Source organism: Periophthalmus magnuspinnatus, chromosome 6 (assembly GCF_009829125.3).
Source record: "Periophthalmus magnuspinnatus isolate fPerMag1 chromosome 6, fPerMag1.2.pri, whole genome shotgun sequence".
Lineage (NCBI taxonomy): Eukaryota > Metazoa > Chordata > Actinopteri > Gobiiformes > Gobiidae > Periophthalmus > Periophthalmus magnuspinnatus.
Window position 1 is genome coordinate 9,697,787 of NC_047131.1, and position 14,810 is coordinate 9,712,596.

General features: G+C 42.0%; 1 protein-coding gene across 1 annotated transcript in view; it reads right to left on the reverse strand.

Annotated features, from left to right (window-relative positions):
* The window catches only part of LOC117372515 (carbohydrate sulfotransferase 8-like), a 36,143-nt gene that overhangs the window by 11,208 nt on the left and 10,125 nt on the right, over positions 1–14,810 (reverse strand). The gene's annotated exons all lie outside the window — the stretch shown is intronic.

A 14,810-nucleotide genomic window follows, 5' to 3' on the forward strand; every position in this document is an offset into this window, starting at 1 on the left:
TAACCTTGAACAGAAAGAGCTTTGGAGCCAAATCGTGCCCATGTTCACTTCCTATGTGAAACGCAGTGGCTAGCAGGTTAGCTATGTCCATCTATTCAAGTCTATGGTTTGACCTTTGCCATTCATCTGACAACATTTGTGTGTATTTGTAATGGGACATACCTCATTTGTGCGGACAGAGATGACAATGAGCTTTGTGTCAGTTTTTGTTTCATTACAAAGAGCACCTCAGTGCTTTGACAGTTAAAAGTAGAGCTTAAAGTTCATTTGACAGATATCACAGTTTTACATCAGTTAAGTGGCAGTTTATGAAAAAAAGTAGAAAATAAAAAGTAAAAAATACAGGAAGTAGCTATGAGTTGTAAAACAGAATCCCTCTGCCTGTGAAATCAACATTTTTCTGACAGTTTAAACCTGCATTTAACAAAATAAAGGTGTTGTTATTTATTTTTATTAGTTTAATCATAACTGTTATGTAATTTAGACAGGTTTTGGCCCTTGCTTACATTATGGTTGCTAGGTAACAGGTATGTAATTACCTCTAAATATGTCATATCTGCTGCCCATGTCCAACCAGGAAGTAAAGTTATAAAGTTCACTAAAATTATAAAACTAACAAAGACCTGGTTTAGTCCTGGTTTAGTCCTGGTTCAGACCTTGTTTAGTCCTGTTTTAGAGCTGATTTAATCCTGGCTCAGATCTTGTTTAGTCCTTGTTTGGTCCTGGTTTAGTCCTGGTTGAGTCCTGGTTTAGTCTTGGTTTTAGATAAATCAGTAGTCTAATCTGTCGGATACACTTTAATTTGTGAGGGGAGCGCAGTACAGTTCTCTCACCTTCCAAATACAGCCCTGAACCTTTCCCACGGGATCCATCTTCTGCTGACCTCTGTTTAAAAGGTCAAGTGTACCGCAGATGTCTGCCCTGTCCTCCAGCTCCACTCTCCACAGGCTTTTAAGAATGACATCATTTGACCCCTGACCTCCTGCAGTTCTGATGCATTTACAAACCTCTGAAATCTTATTTAAAAAAGCTCTGGAGCAGAAGCAGGATGAGGTCATGTGTTTTATATCATATGAGCTCATCTGCAGACGCACAGACTCATATACACACACACACACACACATACAGACTCACACACACAGACACACACAGACTCACACGCATAGACACATACAGACACACACACATAGACACATACAGACACACACAGACACACACACATAGACACATACAGACACACACAGACTGACACGCACAGACTGACACACACAGACTGACACGCACAGACTGACACACACGCAGACTCACACACACACAGACTCACACAGACTCACACCGACTCACACACACAGACTCACATGCATAGACACATACAGACACACACAGACTGACACGCACAGGCTGACACACACACACACACACACACACACACACACACACAGACTCACCCCCACACACACATACATACTCAAACACACACAGACTCACACGCATAGACACACATACAGACACACATTGACTGACACGGACAGACTGACACACACAGAGTGACACACACACAGACTCACCCCCCCACACACACAGACTCACACACACATAGACTCACACCGACTCACACACAGACACACATGCATAGACACACATACAGACACACACAGACTGACACGCACAGACTGACACACACAGACTGACACACACACATACAGACTCACACACACAGACTCACCCCCACATACAGACTCACCCCCACATACAGACTCACACACACATACAGACTCACCCCCACATACAGACTCACCCCCACATACAGACTCACCCCCACATACAGACTCACACACACATACAGACTCACCCCCACATACAGACTCACCCCCACATACAGACTCACCCCCACATACAGACTCACACACACATACAGACTCACCCCCACATACAGACTCACCCCCACATACAGACTCACACACATACAGACTCACACACATACAGACTCACTCACACACACAGACTCACGCACACACAGACTATAGACTGTATATATAGACGGTGTTGTGGAATTTCTAACAGTAAAAACCCTAAAAATATAAAACCAATTAAGAAGATGTCTTGAGCCAAAGCGTCTGGTTTATTGAATCAATTGTGCACAATTGTCAAAGGGCTGTTGTTCCTCACAGTGTCGACTCCTCCTCAGCTGACAAGTGAACATACATACATGTTATTTATATCATCAAAACAATAGTACAAGAAAACCAGTTTAGTTTGGTCTAAGTGGCTCAAGGCCACTTAGGCCTTTCCATGGCTCCAAGGTCTAACAAACAAGATACACACTGGTGCATAACAACAGATGGTATTATGAAGGTTGGGTGTGACACCAGCAGACGTCTCCATGAATAAACATTCAAAGTAAAGAGATCCATAACAATACAAGATAAAGATTTAGGGTATAGAAGGCCATAACAATTGACATAACTGACCTCCTAGCCACCGCGTTTCAAATAGGAAGTGAGCATGTGTGCGCTTCCGGCTCCATCGACTCTGGCTCTTATTCACTTTATATTGAAAATCTGTCTCCCATCTTTCTGTAACTGCTGCAGTGAGCCTCTTCATTTTGGTCTTAAAATGTGCACATCAACCCGCTCTATGTGATCTTGGAGTTTTTATTTTGCCATTTGTTCATAAATCAGGATATGAGCATTAATAACAGACAAATCAGGCGCCTTCTTTCCCCGAGGTTGCTCCCGCTAGTGTTAGCAACAGGTTTGATTGACAGCAGTGTGAGCGGGAAGGGGCTTTACATTCAACAGCCCTGCTACGGATTGGCTTTTTGGTTGCCATGATACTCGAGGTTGGAATTCCAAATATGGAACTTGTTTCCAAATTGGCCCCTATAACTGCGAGCTTCAACCAGCTTCATTTGACAGGAGCTGGACACTATGGGTGATGCCACACTCACTCAGTCCACTTCTTTATATAGTCTCTGACATGCACACATACAAACAAACACACAAACACACGCAGAGGCTTTCAGTTTTATGTTTCCAATGTGGTAAATTTGTGTCTCACTCTGAACAGAGCTCTACATCAGTCTGGAGCAGCTCTCACAGAACGCCATCGGATTGAATGTGATTGGCCGAAGAGTCACAGCAAAAATCTAACTTTGATTAAATCCAGTTGAGAGAAAACCACAGACATCTTTCCTCCACAGAGGCACAAAACATTTCCCTCTGCAGGATTTCACAAACTAAACAGTCTATATTTGTGTGAAAATAGAACCATATCCCTCAGAAAAGATCAGGTTCAACCCGTGTGCAGCAGAACAGTGAATCCCCCACAGCCCCGGCTCCACCTGAAACTATCAACTCATATTCTAAATGTCATGAAGACAAATACTGCAAAGAACTGATCAAACAGGACGATTCATACTTTACAGCTGATGTCATCAACATTCTCTGTGGGTGTGATATTAACTAGAGGCACTGCTCTGTCTGAAGCTCTGTTACTCAAGTTAGACTTTAGAATTTTTTTTATTTTTTCTTGAGGTTTCAGACTGACTTAAAACATTTTTGACAGGATTTGCTAATGTGTGCATTGTGTCACCATGGTAACTGGTGAACATTCCACCATAGAGATAAATGTAGAACACACCTAGCATGATGTCACTGCAAAGTATAAATATTGTGTTATGACGTCTCTGTGTAACCTATGACCTCTGTTTCCATGGTGCGTTCAGGGTCGATGTGTGCAGATGTACATCACAGATCCTCTATGTTTTAACACTGCTCTGGTGTGAGGAGTTCAAAGACCGCATTCACTGTGGGACTTTTGGGAGCTGTATTTTTAGACCGCCTCTGTTATTTTTAAGTGACCTTTAAACCACAGGCTCTGTTTAAACCAGGGTTTGATCTGGTGCTGTGCAGAGAGATAAACCAAACAATACAAGCACTTCATTTAAAATGCAGATACTTGTTTACGAGACTTTGGTCTTGATTTAGTCCTGGTTCAAACCTGATTCACTTTTGGTTTAGTTCTGGCTTGGTCCAAGTTTAGTCCTGGTTTGGTCCAGGTTTAATCCTAGTTAGGTCCCGGTTTAGTACTGATTTAGTCCTGGTTTAGTTCTGGTTCAGGCCTGCTTTGTACCTTGTTTAGTCCTGGTTTAGTCCCCCTGGTTTAATCCTGGTTTGATCCTGGTTTATTCCTTGTTTAGTCCTGGTTCAGTCGTGGTTAGTCCTTGTTTTGTCCTGGTTTAGTCCTGGTTCGGACCTTGTTTAGTCCTAGTTTGATTCTGGCTTGGTCCTGGTTTAGTCCTGGCTTAGTTTTGGTTTAGACTTGGTTTAGTCCCAGTTTAGTTTGACTGAGTGTCTCTAAAAGCTTCACATCTATAATATATGCCCCTCTCTCTCAACATGAATCTCCCATGACACCACCCTTCTCTCCCTCTCTCTCCCTCTCTCTCTCTTTCTTCCTCCCTCTACCCATTTTCCTTTCCTCATTCCTCTCCATCTCTCTACCACGCCTCTACCTCTTTTTTCATCTTCCCCCTCTCTCTGGTCCTCGTCTCTCATTCACTCTCCTCCCCCTTTCTTTACTTCCTTCTCTCTCTCTATCTCTCCCCCTGCTCACTCTCTTCTCCCCTCCTCTCTTATTTACCTCCTTCTCTCTTTCTATCTCTCCTGCTCACTATCGCGTCACTCCTCTCTTATTTATCTCTTCCTTCATTTTCCTTCTCTTACTGTTCCTCCCTCTTTTTCATCTTCTCATCCTTCCTTCTCTGTGACACATTCATGTGATAAAACATCCACAAACCTGCAGATCTTTACCGCTAAATTGAACCTCTTACCCTCTTCATCAACACCCCTCATCTCTCTCCTCCTCCTCCTTCTCCTCCTCCTCTCTCTCTCCTCCTCCTCGCTCTTGTTCTCTCCTGCTCTCTTTTCCTCCTCTCTCCTACTCCTCTACTCCTCTTTCGTCCCTCTCACTCCTTATGTCCGATATGTGTCCCTAAAAGCCATAACTTGTTTAAATCCTCCATCTTTTCTCTACTGTCTCCCCTTCCCTCTCTTTCTCTCCCTCCTTTTCTTTGTCTGGAAGTGTCTCTCTCTCTCCCCCTTCTCTCTGGATGTGTCCCTAAAACCCATAACTTGTTCATCTTTTCTTCCCTCTCCCTGATCCTCCCTTCGTCTCACCCCCCTCCTCCTCCCTCTCTCATTTCTCCCTTTATCCCTCCTTCCCTCACTCCTTCTGCCCTATTACATGCACATAAAAGCAGGTCCCTCCCCTCTCTCTCTCTCCTTCTGTCCTCTTACGTTTCACTAAAAGAAATAACTTGTTTGTATCCTATTCTCCCTCTCCTCCCTCTCTCCATCCCTCCCTCCTCCTCCGTTTATCTCTCCTACCTCCGTTCCCTCCTTCTCTCCATCTCCTCTCTCCTTCTGACCTATTACATGCTACTAAAAGAAATTACTTGTTTGAATCCTCTCTCTCCTTCTCCTCCGTGACTCTGTCTCACCCTTCCTCCTCCTCTGTTTCTCTCTCTTCCTCCCTCTATTCCCTCCTTCCCTCTCTCTCCTCTTTCCTTCTGTCCTCTTACAAGTTCACTAAAAGCCATAACTTGTTTGGATCCTTTCCCTCCCTCTCTCATTCCTCCTTCTCCCTCCTCCTCTCGCTCTCCTCCCTCCCTCTCTTCCCTCTCACCTTCTGTCTTCCATGTCCCTAAAAGCCATAACTTGTGCTGTTCTTCTCAAACACTGGGAGTCTCTCTGAAACTCAAATATTCATCATCTTCACATCAATAAAACACAGAGACAGAGACAGAGAGAGACGGGACCATCTTTATGTCACATTCTATTCTGTCTTTTGCAGTGACATCGCACTGGGGGGGTTCTACTTGTATCTCTATGGTGGAATGTTCAGCAGTTACCATGAAGACATAATGCACATGTAAGAAAACATTGTCCAAAAAGTCTGAAAACTTAAGAAAAAACACAAAATGGATTTAAACGGCACATTTTGTGATCAATCCGAGCGTTCATGGTCCTGTTTAGGAGTTTGATTTGAACAAAAAGGTAAAAAGGTGAGAGTGACTCATTGAAAAACACTGTTGGCTAATGCTAGCTAGCTTGTGACTGTAACCCACACTGTAACCTAACCCTAAACGAGTCTGTGTAAGCGACAAACCTATCGCTGGGTTTCAGATGACATCTCTCTACAGGCCAGAGGTGTTTAACACAGATAGAGCAGATAAAATGAATCTTGTTCAGGTTCAACATTTGTGACTTTACCTTTTGGATATTTCATTGTAAAGTACAATGTAATCAATAGTCTCTGTGTACAACAGCGCCTTCAACCTCACTGTTAGCATCACTACTTCCTGTCCAGTTTTATCTCTGAGGTTTTTTTTTTTGCTGAGTGAGACTAAAATGAATAAATATTTAAAGATCAGGCAGAGGACAGACAGCTGTGGGTGGATGTCACTAAACACTACACAAATAAAATAAATACTTCACCAGAGGACACTTCTGTGTTTAGGAAGAGACATACTTGTGTCTCGATGCTAACGCTAATGCAAATTTTGAGGCATAATAAATATTAAAACAACACCACAAACTGAAGAATTATACATTTAAAAATAATTGGGCAGCCTTTATTTTAATTAATTTGAATTTTAATAAGTTGTTTATTTTATGTTTTCTGATTTTAATAAAAGTGACTGTTAGCTCTGAGACGCAGTGAATGAGCTAGTGTGCTGCTGTGTACAGAGCCTATTGGGAAAACTGTCTCTTTCCCCCATCTGGGACTATGACATCATCACATTCCAAAATCGGAAAACAACCAGTCTCATTGTTGTTGTGTCTGCGCGATATCAAATGGAGGAAGACATACTGAAATTACAGAAATCCAAATAGGAGATCAGATTTCCAGTGTCTCTACAAAACAAACATATTTATCCACAAACGTCTGGTGCTGTGTAACAGGAGCCAGCCTCAAATACAGAAATACTATCGATAATTCATGTTCCAGGACGAATCTTTAATCAGCACGCTGTAGAGTCCCTGTAGTTTATCCTGAGCTGGAGACAGGTCAGATCCTCAGGTGGAGTTCTCTGTGTGACTGTCAGACTGCAGATGTGTGGACCTGGTTTATGCTTAATATCTAATTACAGGACCTATCCACATGAAACAAAAACTGGCACAAAGTTCAGCGTCTTCTCTCACTTTAAATAAACCAAAGTCAAATGATTTTCCCACAACAGCTTCAGAAAGTGCCGCCATTATTCAACCCCAAAGTCGTGAGTGTTTTCACCTGAAAGGGACTTTAAGCCATAAGATTAATATGAAAAGTTTGTGGAGCCGATCCCAAACTAATAATGAAAAGGTGAGATTTGTGGGTCAGAAGTTTGGTGATTTCTTTCAAAATCCAAACCTAAATCTGGACCAGACAAGGACTAAACCAGGACTAAATCAGGACTAAACCAGGTTGTGTTGTGTTCTGGCTGGAGGTGTGAGGAGGGAGTGTAACCAGACTGATATCCCTCTGTATAAAACCAAAGAGAGTTGAGTTTTGCCAGGAAAGTAGGTCAGATAAAATGATCAGAAAATCTAACGTTAAGTCTGTGTTGATTGGAGCGAGTTTGGAGCTGGAATTTTTCAGATTTTTGTAGTGATTTTGGGAGGAATTTTGATCCCAGCTTCACAAAAGAAATAATTATGATACTGTTTCCATGGCGACAGCTCCAGCCCAGAGACAAACTTTAATAAAACTCTACCTCAGCAGAGTGCCTTATGAAATTGAGTCTTTTATTTTTTTATTTTTTGTCTTTTGGAGCCAGATCTGATTGTGCACTGGCACAGGCCCCGCAGACTGGATTACATCTGCTGCAGGCTTATTCTACTGTAGATTTACGTGACTCTGTTTTAAATATAGGCCTAGTTCTGCTCTTCACAAAATATTTTGCATTCAAAAGAGAGAGAGGGAGACTGTAACTCTAAGGGACATTCACTGTTTTTGAAAGAACTCTCCAAACAATAGACTGTATATAAATGGACATAACTAATCTGCTGCTGTGTTCCAAATAGAAAGTGAGTATGGGTGCGCTTCCGGCTCCATCGACTCTGGCTCCAATTAATTTTACACTGAAATGCTGTAACTGCTGCTGTCAGGCTCGTCATTTTGGTCTTAAAATGTTTGTATTAATCCACTCTACATGATCCAGGGGTTTTTGTTTTCCAATTTTGTCCATAAATGAAGATATGAACAATAATAACAGACAAATCAGGCGCCTTCTTTCCCCGGCGTCTAGTGGGAGCTAGCGTTAGCAACAGGTTTACTTGACGCCGTTGCTAAACACCCGCTCCATGTTACACCAGAGATGTACCTCCAACAGCCTCGCTATGATACTCACGGTCAGCTCCAAATTGGCCCCTATAACTGCAGCCTCGACGAGCGTCCTTTGACTGGAGCCGAACACTACGGGTGACATCACACTCACTTAGTCCACTTCTTTATACAGTCAATGATCAAATCTTATGATCCACAAATCATTTGACTTTTGTTTATTTAAGATGCTGAATTTTGTGCCAGTTTTTGCTTCATCTGGATAGGCCCAATGATTACCGGTACAGAGATTTAACCATAAACCAGGTCAACACATCTGCAGTCTGACAGTTAAAAGATAAATTCAACACACACACGCACGCATACATGCACAGACACACACACACACATGCACAGACACACACATACACCACTTTCATTCCAGGCAATTTGCCCTGAAAGGGAATTGATCCTCTCAAATTCAGGTTGGGGGAACACTGCTCTAACCAATGAGCTACTTCTGTCAGGAATCATAAATGTGTTGTATATTTATTGATACTAAGCAGTCACATCACGCTGGGGGTGTTCTACATCTACATTGCTCAGCCAAAAGAAAGGTCGTCATCAAAAAAAAAAAAAAAGGTCACACACTAATATTTGGTTGTTCCACCTTTACCTTTGATTCCATCACATTGATTTATTGTGGCATTGTTTCGATTTTGCTTCTGCAAAGTCACAAGATTTATTTCCATCCAGTGTTTCATTGATGATGGTCGAGTCTGACGCTGCACAAAGCTTCTCCAACACATCCCAAAGATTCTCAATGGGGTTAAGGTCTGGACTCTGTGGTGGACGATCCATGAGTGAAAATGATGTCTCATGCTCCTGATCCACTCTTTCACAATTTGAGCCTGATGAATCCTGATATAGTCATCTTGGAATATGCCCGTGCCATCAGGGAAGAAAAAATCCATTGATGGAATAGCCTGGTCATTCAGTATATTCAGGTGTCAGCTGACCTCATTCTTTGAGCATAGACTATTGTTGAACCTCGACCTGATCAACTGGAGGAGGCTCGTACCTATTTGCTTAGTTAAATCCAGGTAGCGACTTTTTTTTTTTGGCCAGGCAGTGTATGTCTAAGACACAATGCACACATTAAGAAATACAGCCTGATAAGGTTTTATATAGTCTGAAAACACAAACACAAAATGGATTTAAATAGCACTTTTTCAATAGCCTGTGATCAATATGAGCGTTCATGGTCCTGTTTAGGAGATTTGAACAAAAAGCTGAGAGTGACTAACTGAAAAACTGTTGGCTAATGCTAGCTAGCTTGTGACTATAATGTTATTTGAGAGCTACTTGTTTAACGGCACAAATCATCTCACCTTTTGTAGTTTCAGCTAAGTCAATTCTTTCTGGTCAAACTGTCTTAAAATAAAGCTCAGATTAAAGTCTAACTTGAGGAACAGAGCTTCAGACAGAGCAGTGCCTATAGTTAGCATCACATCCACAGGGGATGTTGATGACATCAGCTGCAAAGTATAAATAGAATATCTTCCTTTGAAATGGCTGAAAATGGCTCGCGTTTTCTTGGATCAAATCTGAAAAACACTAAACAAAATCTCCCTTGAGGCTCATTAGTGAAATAAACTATAAATAGTTTTCAGACTAATTTAACAGAAGCTCCACCAGAGGGAGACACTAAACTTGCACCACTCTATTTCTCAACCAGTATTTATATGTCAATAACTCACAAAGACTCATGTGTAACTTTTCTTCGCCTGGAATGTTCCAAAGTATGGCATTAAATGTATCCATCTCCATTGAGACAAGCAGATGACACAAGGCCAAGTTACAGGTCAGGTCTGTGGAGAGGTGAGCAACCTCACTGTAAGAATGAAAAGTAATTTTGAGCAATAAAAAAATGTGTAATTGAAAAAAGACAAGACTGATATCCTGGTTCAGTTTTGATTCAGTCCCGGTTCAGTCCTGGTTCAGTCTTGGTTCAGTCCTGGTTCAGTTCAGTTCAGTCCCAATTCAGTCCTGGCTCAGTCCTGGATCAGTCCTGGCTCAGTCCCGGTGCAGTTCTGTTAGCTTTATTGCTGGAGCCGACATTTTCCATTGATTAAATTAGTCCAACACAATTGTCCAGGCGTTTTAAGTGATGATGAATATTAGTTTTGTTGATTGTTTCCGTGGTGACACAAATCAGTGAATTGAAATTGATCTGGTTCATTGGGAGCGATGTCTGTTTGTCCATCAGACTGGACTCACATCGACCCCGAGAAACGGCTATATTTAGCAACGAGTAACAACGATATCAGAGATTTAAATCAATGAAACACAGAGATGGAAACATGCAGGGAGGAGAGGGACAGAGGCGAGGAACCAGGACTGAACCGGGACTGAACCGGGACTGAACCGGGACTGAACCGGGACTGAACCAGGTCTAAACCAGGACTGAACCGGGACTGAACCGGGTCTTAAACCGGGACTGAACCGGGACTGAACCAGGTCTAAACCGGGACTGAACCGGGACTGAACCGGGACTGAACCGGGACTGAACCGGGACTGAACCAGGACTGAACCAGGACTGAACCAGGTCTAAACCAGGACTGAACCGGGACTGAACCGGGTCTTAAACCGGGACTGAACCGGGACTGAACCAGGTCTAAACCGGGACTGAACCGGGACTGAACCGGGACTGAACAGGTCTAAACTCGGACTGAACCAGGACTGAACAGGTCTAAACTCGGACTGAACCAGGACTGAACCAGGACTGAATCAGGACTGAACCAGGACTGAACCAGGACTAAACCAGGACCCTAATCTCAATCTCATTTTCCATTAACTGCACAGGCTTAAACCAAAACCCAAAGCAGTTTGCATGTTTTCTCTGTGTCTGTGTGAAGTTTTCATGTTCTTTTTGTCTCTGTGTGGAGTTTGCATGTTCTTCCTGTGTCTGTGTGGAGTTTGCATGTTCTCCCTGTGTCTGTGTGGAGTTTGCATGTTCTTTTTGACTCTGTGTGGAGTTTGCATGTTCTCCCTGTGTCTGTGTGGAGTTTGCATGTTCTTTTTGTCTCTGTGTAGAGTTTGCATGTTCTCCCTGTGTCTGTGTGGAGTTTGCATGTTCTCCCTGTATCTGTGTGGAGTTTGCATGTTCTCCCTGTGCCTGTGTGGAGTTTGCATGTTCTCCCTGTGTCTGTGTGGAGTTTTCATGTTCTTTTTGTCTCTGTGTGAAGTTTGCATGTTCTCCCTGTGTCTGTGTGGAGTTTGCATGTTCTTTTTGTCTCTGTGTAGAGTTTGCATGTTCTCCCTGTGTCTGTGTGGAGTTTGCATGTTCTCCCTGTATCTGTGTGGAGTTTGCATGTTCTCCCTGTGCCTGTGTGGAGTTTGCATGTTCTCCCTGTGTCTGTGTGGAGTTTGCATGTTCTTTTTGTCTCTGTGTGAAGTTTGCATGTTCTCCCTGTGTCTGTGTGGAGTTTGCATGTTCTTTTTGACTCTGTGTGGAGTTTGCATGTTCTCCCTGTGTCTGTGTGGAGTTTGCATGTTCTTTTTGTCTCTGTGTAGAGTTTGCATGTTCTCCCTGTGTCTGTGTGGAGTTTGCATGTTCTCCCTGTATCTGTGTGGAGTTTGCATGTTCTCCCTGTGCCTGTGTGGAGTTTGCATGTTCTTTTTGTCTCTGTGTGAAGTTTGCATGTTCTCCCTGTGTCTGTGTGAAGTTTGCATGTTCTCCCTGTGTCTGTGTGAAGTTTGCATGTTCTTCCTGTGTCTGTGTGGGTTTCCTCTGGTCTCCACTATCAACTTGCACAATAATCTTTCTTTAAAATTACATTTCAGACTCGAGTTTCATTTCTTGTTTGTAATTTGGCATTTTAATATTTGTGCCGAGGGGATATTTACAGGCTTCATTTTTCACACACAGGAAAAGCACTTTGAGAAATGACTATAATTTGACTTTCAGATTGTAAACAGGATCGGACCCAGAATGACAGATGGAGTGTGTGTGTTCTCCCTGTGTCACTATGGCAGAGTGGTTATCTCCTCCTCTCAGTCAGGAGGTTGTGGGTTAGACTCCTGATCATTTACATCTGGTTTAGATCTGTACAATGCTCCGCCCACAAGTCTACGTCACCCATGCTCCCACACGACAATTCTCCATAAATATACAAATATGATACAAAACAATATACTACAACTTCACAAATCTGATGTGCAGTAGCGCTATCACAACACAATGCTGATTGTGTTGTGATAGCGAAGCAACTTAGCAACTTAGCACTGAAGCAACTTAGCACAGAGAGCAAAGGGAGGGGAAATTCAGAGCGTCAAAAACTAAAGTGAAACTTGTTAATACGTTGTTTTGGGTGAATATAGCATTTTCAAAACAATAAAATGAAACATAGTGATCTAAATATGTTATGTGTTACAGTTAATACCCCATAGAAGTGTAATACCCCTCTTTAATACCCCATAGAAGTGTAATACCCCTCTTTAATACCCCATAGAAGTAAATTACCCCCTCTTTAATACCCCATAGAAGTAAATTACCCCCTCTTTAATACCCCATAGAAGTGTAATACCCCTCTTTAATACCCCATAGAAGTGTAATACCCCTCTTTAATACCCCATAGAAGTAAATTACCCCCTCTTTAATACCCCATAGAAGTAAATTACCCCCTCTTTAATATCCCATAGAAGTGTAATACCCCCTCTTTAATACCCCATAGAAGTGTAATACCTCCTCTTTAATACCCCATAGAAGTAAATTACCCCCTCTTTAATACCCCATAGAAGTAAATTACCCCCTCTTTAATACCCCATAGAAGTGTAATACCCCCTCTTTAATATCCCATAGAAGTGTAATACCCCCTCTTTAATACCCCATAGAAGTGTAATACCTCCTCTTTAATACCCCATAGAAGTAAATTACCCCCTCTTTAATACCCCATAGAAGTAAATTACCCCCTCTTTAATACCCCTCTTTAAAGTAATACAGAGGAGATGCATTCTGTCAGTGAAGTCTTTTATCGCTCGCTCCCTGGAGGAAACAAGGCTGATCGTTCTGACAGGAAGTGACTTGTCTTCACAACCTCTGACCTCCGACCTCTCCCTGTAAGGTTAAACTGTAGATCTAACTGGGCCTGATCAGGTTTCCACAATTCTGCTCTAGTGTATCAGACAAGACGTAAGTACAAAACACATCTACACAAGATCAGATGGATCAAGGCAGGATAATACGGGAAAAATATCCAATTTCCATTTTTAGATTTGTGATTCATGTTTCAATAATAAGATCCTGTTCAAAGTTGACATTTTAAATTTGTCAAGAAGAACTGACTAAAAGACTGAACTGACAAACTAATCCAAGAATCACATTTCATAACATGTTTGTAGAGATCTAAACTACAGGGTTAGACGTTTGTATGAAGAATAAGACAGAAGATTTTGATGTTTATTCTCCATAAAAACTGTCCATTAGCATTATGGTTTAGTCCTGGCTTAGACCTGGTTTAGACCTGGTTTAGACCTGGTTTAGACCTGGTTTAGACCTGGTTTAGTCCTGGCTTAGACCTGGTTTACACCTGGGTTAGACCTGGTTTACACCTGGGTTAGACCTGGTTTAGACCTGGTTTACACCTGGTTTAGACCTGGTTTAGACCTGATTTAGACCTGGTTTAGACCTGATTTAGACCTGATTTAGACCTGGTTTAGATCTGGTTTAGCCTTGGTTTAAACATGGTTTAGTCCTGGTTTAGACCTGGTTTAGACCTGGTTTAGCCCTGGTTTAGTCCTGGTTTAGACCTGGTTTAGACCTGGTTTAGTCTTGGTTTAGTCCTGGTTTAGTCCTGATTTAGACTCTCATAAAGCCAACATTAACTCTTTGCCCATCAAAATAAAACAAAACACTAAAATTCAAAGAGAGCTGTGAAGATGCAGACTTTTATTTTGGTGGGATTTAAAAGAGCAGATTTTTCCAGTCTTACAAACATGAAAAACAAAACTAGTTCATTTTAAATTGCATTATTCACCATGATGTATTTATAATAACTTTTTACAGAGAGTGACGGTAACACCAACAACAACTAGCATGCTAAAGCACACTTCCTGAGTACTGGCGGACTTATTTTGACCACAAGGGCTGCCTATACAATATATCTGTAGTGGGGCAAAATACATGGGGGAAAAATCTGGTACATGACTTTTAATTGAATAAAAATGTAAGAAAAGAGTTTGACCCAGATGTGAGCCTTTGTGAGCTGCAGACACAGAGCCCCATAATCCCACACATTCATCTGAGAACGAGAATGAGGAACAGACCTCACAATGACGTCTGTGAGTTTCAATTAAAACTGGGAAAACTAATGAGCTGCTTTATCCATTTTTAATCTTGTTATGGTGAACTGTGAAATAGAGAGGAAATCAAAGGAAGGGCATCTGGAGTAAAACCTCAACCTCCTAGGACGTTTCCATTAATATGAAAGATGTTTATTTAC